Below are 18,531 nucleotides of genomic sequence, written 5' to 3' on the forward strand. Positions count from 1 at the left end.
TGCTTGCCAGATCTGGCTGCGGTGATTGAAGACTTCACGCTCGGTTTGGATGGTTTATTGGATTTATGCGCCATTCCTCCTCTTTGATTGCTCGTATCTCATCCTCTTTGCTGGCTTGTTGAATCTTGCAATTTAAAACGTATATAAGTTGCTAGAATTTGATGTGTTGTGGCGGTGTGGGACTATTGATTCGAATCTGAAATTTTAGCACAAGGCTCCGCACAACCGCGACCCACCTCTGGGCATCGAAGCACCTACTCCACACAGCAGTGACACCGTTCCTGAGCCCCTCGAGCAACCTCCCCCCGCCAGTTGATGAAATTTACGAGGAAAGATGGAATCTTTGGCGGCCATGGAGGAAATCCCCGGAAGAAGAAGGCAGCAAATCCGAGAAGGAGCCATGAAATCGGAGGTGAGGAAGCAACGAACCTTGTAGGGCGACCTGCGAACCTTGTAGGATCTTACTCGACAACAAAATTGTCGCTACAATACGACGACAATACAATTAGTGGATGTGAATCTTGATTATCTCTGCTTGTTTTTGAGCTACTCCTACAATACTTCTACGCTCTCACAAGTTCTTACAAAGTTTTTCGGCCAATGAGAATCCTTGAATCACTGCATTTCCTTATGATCCTTGAAGTTGCAAACAAGCCTGCTCTTCTTTGAGGATGCTGGTTGATGCCAATGTGCCTATGCTTGTCCCAGCTATGTACCCACCAGTCCATGCATTCTGTGGAAAGCAAACAACAAATGATGAATTGAAGCCCTTTTTGTTCGCACCTCAAAAGTTTTCACTCATCAACTGTTCTCCTAGAAGTGATATAATCTGAAATTTATAATCATTACCTGAAAGTTGAATCCGCCGGTGACCCGTCGACATTAAGAACCTACATCAACATCACACACTCTGTAAGACACTAAGATGGCCAGAGTGTTGCGAGTTCACGAACAGATGTGCTATTACGGTATTACCTCTCCGACAAAGAACAGATTGGGCTGCTTCTTGCTTTCCATAGTGCTAAGCGTTATCTTTACAACAGATGGACAAGTTAGATTTTCTTTGCGAGTCGGGTCATGTTTATGAAAACTGCAATTAAGTTGTTGACTAATAAATACCTCTGAAAGTGGAACACCTCTAGCTGTCACAAATTCATCTTTGAAGTGACCCTACATATGATGAGGAACAACAACGCAGTGAGTAAACACGTATCGCATCGCTGGTGAAATTTTCAAGTGATGCGCTAAGATACCATATACCTTCCGAACAACCTCAAACATCCATTGTTTTAACCGAAGGGTTGTTGCATTTAGATGATTTTTTGGTACGGTGGCCCAGTGCATATCACCATCTATACTCTGCAAGAGGAAACTTCAAATGAGCAAAGCTTTCTGATTAAAGGGATAAAGATAGAATTCAGCAATATCAGAAACCTCCTGTTCTAGAAGGAATCCCCAAAACCTCTTCACCAGACCAAACTCCTTGGGAAAGGAGCTATTTACTTTGCTCTTCTAGAGAGATTACAAAAAAAAACTTAGTTCAGCTTCACCATAAACATTTTACAAGGGAAATTTGGAATTTTCACAGGGAATACTTCTGTAAAAAATTACATATGCCATACAAAAATTGGTTAGAGTACTGTAACATCATGGATAAAACAGAGTGATGTCAAGGTGGCTATAAGTAACTGTATCTGCAATCGAATCTCCATTAAAATTGAACTCAGAAAGCCTAATAAGGGTGGCATAAAGCAACAGGTAATCAAGAGCAGAGTTAGCATTTAAAAACTAAGATTCTCAGAAGAAGACTCCAAAGTTACATTAAAAATGCACAGGGAAAGGTCAGAACCACATTTTTGTCTTTGTGCTGGAAAGGATGCGCTTCACGTCCTCAGTGTGAATGTCAGAGATGAAGTCAACCATAAGCTTTGTTGTGCCAAAAGAATGTACAAATCCCAAGAAAAGTGGATGAGTTTGGCAATTGGTTGCGTTGGATGACAATGTTAGAAATGTAGTGTCACTCTTGCACAATTTCTTCAGATCTCACCTTGGCACTTGTCCTGATATAATTCGCGTGCTCCCCATGCAGACAATCGAAGAACAACAGGGCCACTAAGCCCCCAGTGTGTAACCAACATAGGTCCAGTCTGTAATGGCCAAAGAATTAAATAAGCAAACATCTATGATGGAGCATGTTGCCGAAGGTGGGCCGCTCACCTGAGTTAATTCAGGAGCGCTTTTCTGAATGCCATCTAGCATCAATTTTGCTTTGACTCTTGTGAAAGTAACCTATATGGCAGAAGAAAAGGATGGGGATAATTTTTGTCTAGTCAGTCACTGGTGGGCATGAGATTTGTAATAGAGGTTATGGATGAATACCCCGGAGAGATCAGCCAGTCGCTTGTCTGCAATTTTAAACGTGAATAAGCTGGGCACCGCCGGAATAATCGAGTGACCGTGTTGGGCAGCAAATGAGTAACCCTGCAAGTAAGAGAAAATGTAAGTGAGGAAGCTTATGGTGCCTACTCTGATGACCACCGCAAGCATCTATTCACATACCTGCTGGCTACTGCCTGTAGCAACCAAGACATAATTAACGCTGATGTAATCAACAAAATCAACATCACGCTTCTCAACTTTGACAACTAACTTCCCGTTGGCGTCGACGGATGCACCGGACACTGATTTACTAGCATGCAGGGAAACTTCAAAAGGAACTCAATTCCAGAAAATTGTTTACTCACACTGAAGGGTGTGTGGATGATAACTGAATGGACAACACAGAACTAAACAACATTAGCTACCTCCTAGTCTTCTAGCCTCGTTTAGCAGGCAGTCTACTACCAACGCAGAGGAATATGTTGCCGCCGGCGGGGGAGCCGACGGGGGGGGAGGAGGAGGAGGCCGCGGCGGAGGAGGCGAGGCGGTCGGGCGTGTCGGGCCCAAAGAGCACGGCGCGGAGGATCGCACAGTAGGGCGAGGGGGGCGGCAGATCCGGCGGAGGAGGAGGCGGTGGCGGAGGGGCAGGGCGGGGGCAAGGTTGGTTCTGGTGCGGGTGGGGATGAAGCGGTCGCTGTAGACGGTGCGGGAGGCCGGCGTGGCGGGGGCCGAGGAGGTCGCTGGCCCGCGGCGCTACGCATCGAAGGAGGGTGGCCAGGGGGCGCCACCGCTCCGGGGGGTGGAGGGGAGGACTGCGGGTTCAATTACCAAAACAAACAGGCGCTTTTCTGTAAAAGATTTCTAACTGAACAATTTTTATACTTAAAAAAGGAGTGCGGGTTGAATACTGAAAAATGCAGGGGCCTTTTTGCAAAAACGCCAACGACGGACTACAAAAGCAATAGGTGCTTTATTAATACTAGTACAAATGCCCGTGCGTTGCACCGGGCAAAAAATATGATCATGTGTCTGCAGCATACATGGATATATTTAGTGAGCGCAATAGACTGAGTCAATAGGCATGAGACACTGCACCAATTCTCTCTTTTTTCTTCGAGGGAAGAAACTGCACTAACATTAAATTGAACTCTTCGAAATTCATCTTGCTTTCACAGGAAAGCCCCAAAAGATAAAGAAGAAATAGTCCAACATTTAAAAAGTCTGTAAATATATTAGTTGGATGAGAATAAACATATGAAGCAGCAATGATCAATAATAAACAAATAGATGGGGAGTGAATTATTCCTACTTTATTCGCTGAGGTGCAACACTGTGACTTTGCAACATAGAAGTAAATAAGCACGGTTATTGGTTTGAAGCCATGCTAGCTGTAATGATTTTACTAATAACACATCATTTTCTCAATTTTAAATTCATATTGCTATCACTTACACATTACTGGACAAGTCGTTCAGACTTCCGACTCGACTGGACTCTGCGGCTTCCTTCCAGCCCATAGTCCATCCTAACATAGCGAGTGAAGGAGCTATTTGTTTCATACATAATGTCCATAGTTGGTGTCGCCTCAGCCGGAACAACCCAACCGAGCCAAAAGAAATCTGAGACGGACTCTTCTTCATGCTTGAGGAAGTATTTCTCGAAAAAATCATGTTCTTCTCTTCAGTAGAAGATGTTTCAAGTTTCTACTGTACAAAATGACTCCTGAATTGATCCGAAATCCAGAAAGAGAACCATATCAGTATCCAACATAAACACATCAATTACACTCTAAATTCAGGAAGTAATAATACCTGAACTCGACCACATGACATCCAGCAGCTCAAAAGATCAGGTCTTATTGGTCTTGAAACAAACATGGTTACCCCGCACATTGGTGTTCTCCTCGTGCATTTTTCATGAAGGGGACAAGGGATAATGAGAGTAATTAATTCTCACTGTTATTAGGATTTCAGATGGTACCGAGCAGAGTTACCTCCAAAACCTGACTATCAACGTGTCGACACACTGGCATGTGCTGACGATGCCATGGCAATTCAGAACCTGGCCTAATGGCTTAAAATCTCTATTGTTCTTCAATATGTACATCTAAAATCAACTCTGGATCAACAAAACCATGGAAACATCAATAAGTTCTAAACTATGTTAGTGTGGAAATAACTAAGGAAAATTAATGGCCTAATTCAGATCTTTCTAAATTACAATACAACTGTCTGATGTATGAACACATATTCTAAGAAAATAAAGCACTAATTCTAGGCACACGCATGATACCTTTGCATGCTCAGATGGACTGGTTGCACTGGGAATAATTAAGCTCTCAATGCTAGAAAATGATGCTTATATATTGCTGGTATCAATTTGAAGTAAATCAATTGTACGTAGGTTTTCGATACTGTCATCGTCAATTTGTGATCCTAGTAAAAGTGCCCGTGCGTTGCACCGGGTTAGATTGTCGATTTTCCGATCATGTATTTCGTATTTGACCCCCCTTCCATCATGTTCTTCGTCAACATCTACTTGAACTCCGCACCGCCTTTGAAATGCAAGTAGGTACGTAAACATACGACAAATCATTATATATAGTAGAGAATAATACCTATATGAACTCTCCAAGCAGAAGAAAATAAAAGGTACTAATAGAAACAATTTCCTCCATATGAATGGCTGCCCAGTAGCTCCGAAGAACAACTACTTGCATCTGTTCAGTAGCAATTGAAAGTTAAGTTGTAAATAAAGGCAAAAACTGCTCGGCACAAACTTGAAATTCTGATTTTTGTAAGAGATATAGCAATTCCAATGGTCATTATTTTACTTTTTTTTCCATAAAATTCGAAAACGCTCTTATGTTAGGACGGAAGGAATGGATATTGATGCACATGTACCGTGGTTATTCAAATGGAGCCAAGCAAGGCAACCCCCCTAAGTTGCTCCTGATATATGCAACAACCATAGTCAGCTTTCATTTTAACTATTGACAAGATATGACAAATGAACTGAAGCGTTTACAGACCTCCAGCTTTGAGACATTGCCTTTTAGATCAGCTTTTCTTGCAGCTGGGATAGCAGCTGCATCCAGTGTATTCTTGATGGACCCAATTTTCTGATCAAGAAACATCATTCGTAGATACAATCTAATACTACAAAGCAGATCAACAGGAAATGGCTACAAAGTACAATTGATGCCATCTATTTACATAAAGGTTACGGAAATAGTATTTTTTTCTAAGAAAACAAGCAAAAATGACAATAACTTTTAATAATATCCAATTTATTAGAGTATCAAAACCATATAGCTCAAACTAAGAGACACAAGCACAAAAGGGAAAAGCGAAGTACCTTTTCCAATGTCGCCCCGTCCAGTTTAGATGCTTCATTGATATCACTATCGATAGATGATGCCAGCTTCATAGCCTGTGAGGCACACTCAGCAGTAACATCCGTTATCCTCCGAACACCTTTTGCGATACCCTCTTTGGATATGAGAGCAAATGCTGCAGCATCCCCACTGTTTGAAATGTGTGTACCCGACATGCATAAACTTTAGATGACATGAACACACAAATGTAGAATTACATAGAACGGGGTAGCAAATATACCTCCACACAGCTCAGTTGATATGGATAACCATTCTTTGCTTTCAGGGTTTGCAAGCAGATCTTCCACTTTGCTGCCAATCGATACAACTCTTACAAGATCAGGTAGATCTACAAAAGTCCGAGCTGGGAGGGATTTGATTTTCTGAACTGCCGTCCGCACCCCTCCCGCTCCTTGAGCCCGAGCATAGCAGGGCCGGCGGCTGCCTCCACCGGCGCAAGGAGCGAGGGCGGCGAGGCTCCGGTGGCAGGTTGGCGGCGGAGATGGTCTCTTCCGGACCAGATTGGGCCGGATCAGGGCTGCGGCGGCGGAGATCGAGGCAGAGGGCGGCGCAGTACAGGCGGTGCTTTGGGCCGGCGAGTGGAGTCGGCTGCGGGCTGGTGGCCGGCGCGGGGTGGCTCGATTGCGGATGGTGGGTCCCCGACGAGATGCATGCGAGGGGTCGGCGGCGTGCTGCGAGGTCTCGAGCATGGAGCGGCTAGCCGCCATGGAGGAGCTCTGCTACGTCTCCGACGACGGCGCATCTGAAAGGATCGATATGGTTGGCTAGAGGGGGGGGTGAATAGACAACGACCACTTTTTAATTAATCTTAACAAGTTAAGGTAAACACTATACGGGTTCACAAATAATATGACAAAGAGGTGACCCCTATAGAAGCTATCAACAAGACCTATTAAGACAAGTAAGATATTGTAACAAGGAAAAGCAAATACAAAGTAAAGGTTAGAGATAACCACAAGTGGAACCGATGGAGACGAGGATGTGTTACCGAAGTTCCTTCCCTTTGACAGGAAGTACGTCTCCGTTGGAGCGGTGTGGAGGCACAATGCTCCCCAAAAAGCCACTAAGGCCACCGTATTCTCCTCACGCCCTCGCACGATGCAAGGTACCGTGATTCCACTATAGGTGCCCTTGAAGGCGGCGACCGAACCTTTACAAACAAGGTTGGGGCAACTCCACACAAAGCTTGGAGGCTCCCAACAAGACCACGAAGCTTCACCACAATGGAATATGGCTTCGAGGTGACCTCAACCGTCTAGGATGCTCAAACACCCAAGAGTAACAAGATCCGCAAGGGATAGGTGGGGGAATCAACTTTTCTCTCGGTGGAAGTGTGGATCTAGGCCTTCTCAACCAATCCCTAAAGAATCAACAAGTTTGATTGGCTAGGGAGAGAGATCGGGCACTTTTAAGCTTGTGGAGCAACAATGGAGCTTAGAGAGGTAAGAGATAGGGTTCCTCAGCTAGAAGAACCCTTTATATAGTGGGGGGAAAATTCAGACCGTTTTCCCACTCTCTGCCCGAGATCCAGCGGTACTACCGCTGGGAAGGAGCGGTACTACCGCTGCCTGGCGGTACTACCGCTGGATGCAGCGGTACTACCGCTGGGGCTTCCAGCGGTACTACCGCTAGCACCATCGGTACTACCGCTGGGGCTTCCACCGGTACTACCGCTAGGACCAGCGGTACTACCGCTGGCCCTTGGTAGTGCAAAAACACTACTACCGCCGAGAAAGTCTTCGCAAAAGGGTCCGTTCACGAACTACCGCTAGGTAGGTGGAACAAGGCACCTGGAGCGGTACTACCGCTGACCAGGGGCGGTACTACCGCTGGCCAGCGGTACTACCGCTGGCAGTCCAGCGGTACTACCGCTGGGGACCATTTTGCCGAGACGCAAAGAACACACCGGCGAGGGCCGCTCCAAGGATAAAGGAAAGGGAGAAAATAGAGGTGTGCGTGTGCAAAGATAGATTCCACCCAAACCTTTCCACTACGGATCCCCTCTTAATAGTACGGCTTTCCTATGACTCAAATGAAGAGAATCTAGGATAGCGCCGTGCTTCCGTTCCCGAAGAGAGGAGTCGTGTCGTCTTGTGCCGTTGACGAATGTTGCGTGAAACCTTGACACACACGATTAGTCCTGTACGGTACTGTCATCAATCACCAAAATTACTTAGGCATAAATTATGCCTCAACAATCTCCCCCTTTTTGGTGGATTGATGACAATACCGGATTTGCATGGATAATAATATGAGAATAAAAAAGATAGAGATATATGACATATGACTCACAACATATGATGGAAATAAATCTAATCTCACATAGGAAAGATCATGTCTCACACACGATAGCAAACAAAGCAAACCAAGTTCAAAGCAAATCAGCAAAGCAATGCAAAGTTCGAATGAAATCAAATCCCTAGACTCTCTCCCCCTTTGGCACAAGACACCAAAAAGGGGGCACACCTAATGCCACAGGTAGCTACTCCTCGTCTTCAGGATCACCAGACTCGTCGGTCCCCTCCTGATCAGTCTCCTCCTCCTCTGGCGCCTCATCACCCGACCACTGGTACCCCTGAGCCTGCATCCAGGTGGTCTCAGGCGTGATGTCGTCCTCTGAGCCACTTGAGATGTCCACATCCAAGGTCCTGAGAACACGCTTATGCCTCTGGCGGCTCTGCTTCTCAGCCACGTGTGACTGATACTGACCCTTGGCCTGCATACAGAAGAGAGTCTTCATCTTGTCCTGCAACTTGATAGCCCAAGATGGCATGGCAGACGAGCGGGGCTGAGAGGCAGGTCCTCTACCAGCAGCGGTCTCTGTATCTGTGTCCATTTGCTGAGAGGAGGAAGATGGGTTGGTCCACTTATCCTTGATGCGCAGCTTGATTGGGTCATGCACAATATAGTCAGACTGTGCGTAGAGCACCTCATCCGGATACGCCTGTTGCCACTTGTGGCAGATGTAAGCAAACAGGTAAGGCCCGTAGATAGGGACCTTACGATTGATGATGCAGTTCCATAGTTCTGTGAACATCACATCTGCAATATCCAGTTGAGCAGACTCCACAGACATAGCCTCCTCACACAGTAACAACATCTCAGCCAAGGCGCCATGGACCTCATCGAAGTTACCACTCCGAGGGAAGAGGGTGTTCCGAAAGATGCGGTGCATAATGTCCAGGTGCTTGGGAAGCACCCCCTTCCTCAGATATAGTGGCTGCAGTTTGTCCTTTGCAAGGCCCTTATCAGCGGGGACTGGAGCGTGAGGACGCAGCCCAAGAGGGGTGTCAGCACCCTGAAAATCAATGTGCAGGAACTGCATGAACTCTGACCAGGAACCAGTCATCTTCTGTGGCCCAGTCATCCAAGTCATGGAGCGTTGTTCATCATGGGAGAAATGAACAGTGACGTAGAACTGAGCAACTGCCGTGGGATCAAAATCTGTCTTGAAGGTGATGATGTTTTTGAGCCCCATCTTGTCAATCAAAGCAAGAGCATCACCAAAGTACTCTGTATGCCGCTGAAGATGTGCCAAATCAATCCACTGGACAGAGATGTAATTCTTCTTGAAGTTTGCAATGACATCTCGATATATCCTGCAATGGTCCTTAACCCAGACATTTTCAACACCCTCGATCGTCTCCCTCTCCTGGAGATAGTGGTTCTTGGTGCGAAACTGCAGAAACTCTTTAGGAGACATTGTTCGGATGTTCACCCTCTTGTCCTTGTGGGCAACCTTCTTGAAGGACTTCTTCTTAGGGGGGAGACCAGACGTGGCAGACCCCTTGGGCGCCTCTGTGTTGCGAAACTGTTTGGATGCCGTGTCCCGTGGGGGGTTCGAACGGCGAGCAAAGCCACCTGTGACACAGACCACAAAGCGAAAAAGAGGCAACACGAAAAGTCAAGGCAATGGATCTTGAAAGTGCAGAGAAAAGAAACAAAAAAAACATGCATTGCTAAGCCCAAGGAGAAAACACCGTGAATGCTCCTGGCGGTAGTACCGCCACACCTGGCGGTAGTACCGTCAGTCCTGGCGGTAGTACCGCCAGTCCTGGCGGTAGTACCGCTGGGAGTCCTGGCGGTAGTACCGCCAGTTCTGGCGGTAGTACCGCTGGGGGTCATAGCGGTAGTACCGCTACCCCCTGGCGGTAGTACCGCTGGGACCTGGCGGTAGTACCGCTACCCCCTGGCGGTAGTACCGCTGGGGGTTTGACTGTCAGATCTAGACATATAAAACTCGTATTCTAGGGCATGGACTGAATATAATCATTAATACGTATACATCAGCCCTATTGTCAAAAGGAACACATAGTAACACGAGGTACAAACATGCATAGGCAAGAGAGAGCACGTTTTAGATCTAATCAAAAAAAAGGTTCAAATATCCGATCTAAGACGATGAAACCCTAAACCACGGCAGCAATCTTAGCAACAAGCCATTGGATCAACAAGATGAATGCAATCCCCAATGCTCCTAACCCTAGAACACGAAAAACAACCAAATAGAAGAGGGGAGGAGCTTTTGTTACCGGGATTCATGGCTTTGGAGGAGGAAGAAGAAGTAAATCAGCCCTTCCACACCAACGGGAAGAGGGAGCTCCTCCAAGAAAGATCCAAACAGCGGGTTTTCGGGGTAGGGGAGGGAGGAGCCGCGAGGAAGAAGAAACAGATTGAAAATCGGGCTCCCCCTCCCTTTATATAGCCCAAGGGGTATGGGCAGCGGTAGTACCGCTGGGTCCAGCGGTAGTACCGCTGACCTGGCGGTAGTACCGCTGGACCACAGCGGTAGTACCGCTGGGGGTCCTGGCGGTAGTACCGCTCCCCCTCGAAACCCTAGAAATATTCCGGCCGGCCGAGTTAGATTTTGAACTCTGGCGGTAGTACCGCTACCCTGGCGGTAGTACCGCTGTACATGTTTCAGCACGGCCAAGGAAAGCGGGAAAACTTGGGCACATGACAAGTGAGTAAAAAGGGATGACTTCTAAGAAAAAATACCGACTTGTCATTGTATATCCTCTCCTTTATACGCAAGAGAGGATGCAGGGGCGGTGGCCGAGGCCACCTATGTTTGAGACAATGGTATGACACCGCGAAGAATTATCCTTGGGTTCATGACCAATGCTCGTCTTTGAGGCACAAGTGCCATTTGACAATGGCTAAAGTGAAAGACTAGATTGATTTACGCATAATGGGGAGAGGGAGAGTTCATTGAGAGAACAACACTCCCCCTATGTCCATGCCTACATCTAGACCAAGATGGAATGTGAAGTGAGGTGCAATATGCCTAGTTTCAATCCACATTACTCGAATCAATGATATTTAGCTCATGCCTTAACTCCCGGAACCTTGCTTCATCAAGTGGCTTGGTGAAAATATCTGCAAGTTGCTCTTCAGTGTGAATGAAGTGAACCTCAATATCACCTAGCTTGATATGTTCATGGATGAAGTGATGACGAATATCAATATGTTTGGTTTTGCTATGTTGCACTGGGTTGAGGGAAATCTTGATGGCGCTTTGATTGTCACATAGAAGAGGCACTTTGTCACAAGTGACACCATAATCCTTTAAAGTTTGTCTCATCCATAGCAATTGTGCACAACAACTTGCAGCTGCCACATACTCAGCTTCGGTGGATGATAAGGAGACACAGTTCTGCTTCTTTGAAGACCAACTTACCAAAGAGCGACCAAGGAATTGGCACCCTCCAGATGTTGACTTCCTCTCCACACAATCTCCAGCCCAGTCTGAGTCAGAATAGCCAACTAGATTGAAGTTTGCTCCTTTGGGATACCAGAGGCCAAAGTTTGGGGTATGAGCCAAATATCGAAAGATTCGTTTGACAGCCATGTAATGACTTTCTTTTGGTGCGGATTGAAACCGTGCACATATCCCTACACTCAACATAATATCCGGTCTAGATGCACAAAGGTAACGGAGGGACCCAATCATGGAGCGGTATACCTTTTGATCCACTGCTTTACCATTGGGATCATTGTCAAGCTTGCATCTGGTTGGCATGGGAAACTTGACCGGTTTGACATCTTCGAGCTCGAACCGTTTGAGCATGTCTTGAGTGTACTTGGCTTGTTTGATGAATGTCCCTTCTAGACCTTGCTTAATCTCGAATCCGAGGAAAAACTTCAACTCTCCCATCATGGACATCTCAAACTTCTCAGTCATTAGCGCAGCAAATTCTTCATTGAATGAAATGTTAGGAGAGCCAAAGATAATATCATCAACATATAATTGGCATATGAACAAATCCCCTTTAACCCTCTTAGTAAAAAGAGTGGGATCAATCTTCCCAATTTCAAACCCACGATCTTGTAACAACTCAGTAAGGTACTCATACCACGCGCGTGGGGCTTGTTTAAGACCATAGAGTGCCTTATTGAGTTTGTACACATGATTTGGGAGCTTGGGATGTTCGAATCCCGGGGGTTGTTTGACATATACCAACTCATTTAAAGGACCATTAAGAAATGCACTTTTCACATCCATTTGCTGTAATTTGAAGTTATGATGAGAAGCAAAAGCAAGTAGCATGCGAATAGATTCTAGACGAGCGACAGGGGCAAAGGTTTCACCGTAGTCGATACCCTCGACTTGGGAGTAGCCTTGAGCCACCAATCTTGCCTTGTTTCGAATCACAATTCCATTTGCATCTTGCTTGTTCTTGAATATCCATTTGGTCCCGATGACATTATGTTCCTTCGTTGGTCGTGGCACTAGATCCCATACTTGGTTGCGCTCGAAGTTGTTAAGTTCTTCGTGCATGGCCATAAGCCAATCCTCATCATCGAGCGCTTCCTGTACCTGTTGAGGTTCACAATACGAGACAAACGCGTGATGCTCACAATAATTCCAAAGTTGTTGACGGGTAGATACTCCCCTTTTTAAACTACCAAGAACATTCTTCATAAGATGTGACTTGGCTTTCAGCTTGTTCGCATTCTTGGCTGCTCGACGCTCCAAGAGTTCTTCATTAGATAACAGGGGAGCATCGACTTGTATCTTTTGTTTGCCCTTGCGTCTTGAGCCGGTTGTTGGAGCTCCAGAAGGGAATTGTGAGATAGTCTCCTGATCACTTTGTCCTTCGACTTGAGCAGGTTCACTAGTTTGATCTTGTATTAGTGGTTGCTCTTGATCTTGATCTCGTGTTGGTTCAAGGTCTTGGGGTAGTGCTTGAGTGGGCATATCACCATTGTTAGGCAATTGATCTTGACTGAGAGCTTGATCAACTTGTTGAGAGTCTTCTCTTTGTTCATCGGAAGCGTGTGGGGCTTGTGGGGGTGATGGCTCCACTTGAGTAGAGCATTGTCCTTCTCCTTCGGCCATAAGGGGTTCCTCAATGGGGAGTATTTGACCAATCCCCATTCTTCTTATGGCTTCGGGAGGAATTTCATCACCTATATCACAAAGACCACTTTGCTCCACTTGGGAGCCATTATTTTCGTCAAACTCCACGTTACACGTCTCCTCAATTAGTCCGGTGGACTTGTTGAGGACACGGTAAGCATGAGAGTTTGTAGCATAACCAACAAAGATACCCTCATGTGCTCTAGAGTCAAATTTAGCTAACCGAGCTCCCTTTTTAAGAATGAAACACTTACAACCGAATACCCGGAAGTACTTGAGATTGGGTTTGTTTCCAGTTAGAATCTCATACGGAGTCTTGTTCAAGCCTTTGCGGATGTAGAGCCGATTGGACGCATGACATGCTGTGTTGATGGCCTCTGCCCAGAAGTTGTATGGAGATTTGAATTCTGCCATCATTGTTCTTGCAGCGTCTATCAAGGTCCGGTTCTTCCTTTCTGCCACGCCGTTTTGCTGAGGGGTATATGGTGCAGAATATTGGTGCTTTATTCCCTCATCACCTAGAAACTCATCTAGGGTATAGTTCTTGAACTCGGTGCCGTTGTCACTCCTAATCATCAAGATCTTTGCTTCATGTTGACGTTGCGCTTCATTGGCAAAGTTGATGACCGTTTGTTGAGTTTCACTCTTCCTTTTGAAGAAATATACCCAGGTATATCTTGAGTAGTCGTCAACAATTACTAAGCAATACTTTCTGCCTCCAAGACTATCAAATGTTGGAGGACCAAACAGATCCATGTGAAGAAGTTCCAATGGCCTCTTAGTGTAGATAAGAGTTAATGGACGATGAGCAGTTTCATGAATCTTTTCTTCAATGCAAGCACTGCAAACACGATCTTTAGCAAAGCTCACATTTGTTAGTCCACGAACATGGTCCCCTGTCAGAAGACTTTGCAAAGACCTCATATTGACATGAGCTAAACGGCGATGCCAAAGCCAGCCCACGTCAACTTTAGCCATTAGACATGTCGCAGTCTTAGTGGGTCGCTTTGAAAAGTTTACCACATAGAGACCATTTTCGACATGTCCAACATAGGCTACTTTAAGAGTCTTGCTCCTTAGGAGGACCACAGTGTCAATATTAAAGAATGTGGAAAAACCCATGATTGCAAGTTGACGAACGGAAAGTAAATTGTAGGCAAGAGACTCAACAAGCATGACCTTCTCAATAGACAAATCTTGAGAGACGACCACATTACCAAATCCCAATACCTTTGACGAGGATGCATCAGCGAATTGGACATGGGTGGGCATAGATGGAGAAGGGTGCACATCCACCACTAAGTCCTTGCTTCCGGTCATATGATTTGTTGCTCCACTATCGAGCAACCATGACACCCCACCGGAAGCAAACTCCTGCAATAGATCAAGGCTTGGTTTTAGGTACCCATTTTTTAATGGGTCCTTTCATGTTAGAAACAAGGGTCTTAGGAACCCAGATAGCCCATTCAATATCTTCATCGTAGGAACCAATAAATCTGGCATAAACATGCCCATCACTAGCACAACATAACACATAAGAGGAATTGAGTTTGCCGGCTGTGTTAGTAGGAGCGGCTTTGCCCTTCTTGAGGTTCCCATAGTCCACCTTGTTCCTGTTCACCTTCTGAGTACCCTCACCCTCCTTGACAAAGATGTCCATGAGGGTGAGAGATCGTTTGCTCTTGTTCTTTCTTTTACCTTTTGACTTGGAGGTAAGTCCAATTCCTTCCTTTCCTACAACACCCTTTTGAGTGCTCAAGAGATCGTTCAGACTCTTCTCACCTTGTCTGCATGACACAAGGCCCTTCTCAAGTTTCTCCTTTAACTTGGCATTTTCTTCCACAAGATGAACATGCTCACAACAAGGGTTAGTTGCACAAGTATTATCAATTAGCACAAAGGGAGGACAAGTAGAGATCTCCTTGGTAAGCTTTGCTTGGAGTTGATCATGAGACTCTTTCAGAGTGAAATGAACACCTTTCAAGGCTTTGTGGGCCTTGTCAAGTATGTCAAACTCTTCTTTGAGTCTGTCACGGCCAACCTCAAGAGCATACTTTTCAGATTTAAGTTCGCGAGTAAGAACAACATCATGATCCAGTTTCTTTTGCATTTTAGTGCAGTCATCGTTATATGACTCCTCAAGAGCCAAACGAAGAGTGCTCTCTTCTTCAAGAGTACTAGATAATTCGGCAATTTCATCGGCATAGTCACGACTATGTCCATGAAGCTCGGAGATGGTCTCCTCATGAGACTCAATAAGGTCAGTGGCCTCACCCAATTGTTCCAAGAGAGCAACAAAATGCTTCTTGGTTTCTCCCTTAATAGTGCATAGAAACTTATCAAGATCATGCTCATTAAGTTCTCCAACATCACTATCTTCTACACAATTTAACAATGAAGGAGTAGAAGTAATGTTGGTCTTAATGATAGAAGTTACCTGATTGGTACCTTTTGCCATGAGGCACTTGGTGATGTGGTTCTCGTTGGGGGCGTTGAAGAGAGACACCTTCTGGGAAGGGGTAGTGGCTATAGCAACAGTTGCCGTTGCCACTGTATCATCATCATCATCATCATCAGAAGGATACTCCTCCAGGGCCACCATTCCTTTTGGGTGAGGTTTCTTCACAAAGTTGTTCTTGATTGGAAATGATTTGGTTTTGTCTTTGCGAATGAGCTTGCCTCCATTGTCTTCTCTCTTCTCATATGGACATTCTGCCACGAAGTGACTTACGTTGCCACAGTTATAACATGTCCTTACTCGTTGTTTGGGTTTGAAACCACTTGAGTTGTTCTTGTTGAAGGTTGGTCTTGAGTTCCTTTTATTTCCCCAGAATTGCCTTGATGCAAGAGCCATGTGCTCATGATAGGCATACTTTGTGTCTTCCGGGCAGCTCTCCTCTTCCTCATCTTCTTCTTCTTCTTCAAGCATTACTCTTGCTTTCAACGCAAGTTTGGGTGAAGTGATTTTTGATCGGACACGAGCAAGTGCATTGTCGGCTGTTTCGTTCATGATTGACATTGCAATGAACTCATCCAACACTTCACTGGAAGACAAAGAGTGAAAGTCTGGCCGCTGACGAATGACATATGACATGGCTTTGTTGAAAGGCATGATGGCTTTGAGAAACTTGCGTTTGACCCAAGTGTCATCCACATCCTTACTTCCATGATCCTTTAGTGCCACGGCAATAGCAGTCACCCTCCGATAGAGATCACGAGGGTCCTCTTCTTCCTTCATCACAAACTCATCGGCCTGATCAAGTATCACTTCATAGTTGGATCGTTGAATACTTGAGCTTCCCTTATACAACACCATAATATGCTCCCAACAATCCTTGGCCAATGTGAAGGGACGTAAGTGGGGAAGATCTTCAGGTGGCACAACAGACTGAAGGATAAACAGCGCAGAGTGATTATATTGATTGTCTGCATCTTCTCTTGGAGTGAGGTTGCTTGGGTCATGGGGGTAATATCCTTGCTCGATAATTCTCCACAAGTTTGTTGAGCTGTGATTCAAATGAGACTTAATAGAAAATACCCAGTTAGCAAAGTCACCTTTCACAAGTTTAGGAGGAGGACCAACAGGATTAAGACGAGGTGCGAGAACGGGTCCTCCATAAGTCATGGGAGGTGGAACAGAGGCATGTGTTCCAGTCCCATCCTTTTCGTGAGGTGAAGCAGGTTGCATACCTTTAGCCGCTTCCTTAGAGGAGTTGGCCTCCGAATCGGAAATGGTGGGTTTAACCACTAAAGCCGGTTCGGGTGAACTTCTAAGACCATCAATTAATTCCTTAAGCATGGTTTTGACTTCGCTCGTCAAGGACGTCTTGAGGGCGGCCATAGCCGTATTCAAGTCGTCCCTTGTGACCGAAGTCAAGTCCATGCCCTCGGGTTGCCCATGGTTCACTTCCTCTTCGCCTTCCATACTCTTCGGGTGGTTAAACCCTTAATAAAGAGACGTGGCTCTGATACCAATTGAAAGGATCGATATGGTTGGCTAGAGGGGGGGGGGGTGAATAGACAACGACCACTTTTTAATTAATCTTAACAAGTTAAGGTAAACACTATACGGGTTCACAAATAATATGACAAAGAGGTGACCCCTATAGAAGCTATCAACAAGACCTATTAAGACAAGTAAGATATTGTAACAAGGAAAAGCAAATACAAAGTAAAGGTTAGAGATAACCACAAGTGGAACCGATGGAGACGAGGATGTGTTACCGAAGTTCCTTCCCTTTGACAGGAAGTACGTCTCCGTTGGAGCGGTGTGGAGGCACAATGCTCCCCAAAAAGCCACTAAGGCCACCGTATTCTCCTCACGCCCTCGCACGATGCAAGGTACCGTGATTCCACTATAGGTGCCCTTGAAGGCGGCGACCGAACCTTTACAAACAAGGTTGGGGCAACTCCACACAAAGCTTGGAGGCTCCCAACAAGACCACGAAGCTTCACCACAATGGAATATGGCTTCGAGGTGACCTCAACCGTCTAGGATGCTCAAACACCCAAGAGTAACAAGATCCGCAAGGGATAGGTGGGGGAATCAACTTTTCTCTCGGTGGAAGTGTGGATCTAGGCCTTCTCAACCAATCCCTAAAGAATCAACAAGTTTGATTGGCTAGGGAGAGAGATCGGGCACTTTTAAGCTTGTGGAGCAACAATGGAGCTTAGAGAGGTAAGAGATAGGGTTCCTCAGCTAGAAGAACCCTTCATATAGTGGGGGGAAAATTCAGACCGTTTTCCCACTCTCTGCCCGAGATCCAGCGGTACTACCGCTGGGAAGGAGCGGTACTACCGCTGGATGCAGCGGTACTACCGCTGGGGCTTCCAGCGGTACTACCGCTAGCACCATCGGTACTACCGCTGGGGCTTCCACCGGTACTACCGCTGGGACCAGCGGTACTACCGCTGGCCCTTGGTAGTGCAAAAACACTACTACCGCCGAGAAAGTCTTCGCAAAAGGGTCCGTTCACGAACTACCGCTAGGTAGGTGGAACAAGGCACCTGGAGCGGTACTACCGCTGACCAGGGGCGGTACTACCGCTGGCCAGCGGTACTACCGCTGGCAGTCCAGCGGTACTACCGCTGGGACCAGCGGTACTACCGCTGGGGACCATTTTGCCGAGACGCAAAGAACACACCGGCGAGGGCCGCTCCAAGGATAAAGGAAAGGGAGAAAATAGAGGTGTGCGTGTGCAAAGATAGATTCCACCCAAACCTTTACACTACGGATCCCCTCTTAATAGTACGGCTTTCCTATGACTCAAATGAAGAGAATCTAGGATAGCGCCGTGCTTCCGTTCCCGAAGAGAGGAGTCGTGTCGTCTTGTGCCGTTGACGAATGTTGCCTGAAACCTTGACACACACGATTAGTCCTGTACGGTACTGT

General features: G+C 46.1%; 1 long non-coding RNA gene and 1 pseudogene across 1 annotated transcript; both read right to left on the minus strand.

Annotated features, from left to right (window-relative positions):
- Window positions 1-628: 628 nt before the first annotated feature.
- On the minus strand, window positions 629-4,256 carry LOC123405318 (annotated as a pseudogene).
- A 1,056-nt stretch (window positions 4,257-5,312) lies between these two features.
- LOC123404181 lies at window positions 5,313-5,848 on the minus strand. Its single transcript, XR_006611679.1, has 3 exons — window positions 5,737-5,848; window positions 5,411-5,500; window positions 5,313-5,330 (listed from the first exon to the last, which is right to left on the minus strand). It is a non-coding gene; the product is annotated as an uncharacterized LOC123404181 (long non-coding RNA).
- Between the last annotated feature and the right edge of the window lie 12,683 nt (window positions 5,849-18,531).

This window comes from Hordeum vulgare, chromosome 6H (genome assembly GCF_904849725.1).
Source record: "Hordeum vulgare subsp. vulgare chromosome 6H, MorexV3_pseudomolecules_assembly, whole genome shotgun sequence".
Lineage (NCBI taxonomy): Eukaryota > Viridiplantae > Streptophyta > Magnoliopsida > Poales > Poaceae > Hordeum > Hordeum vulgare.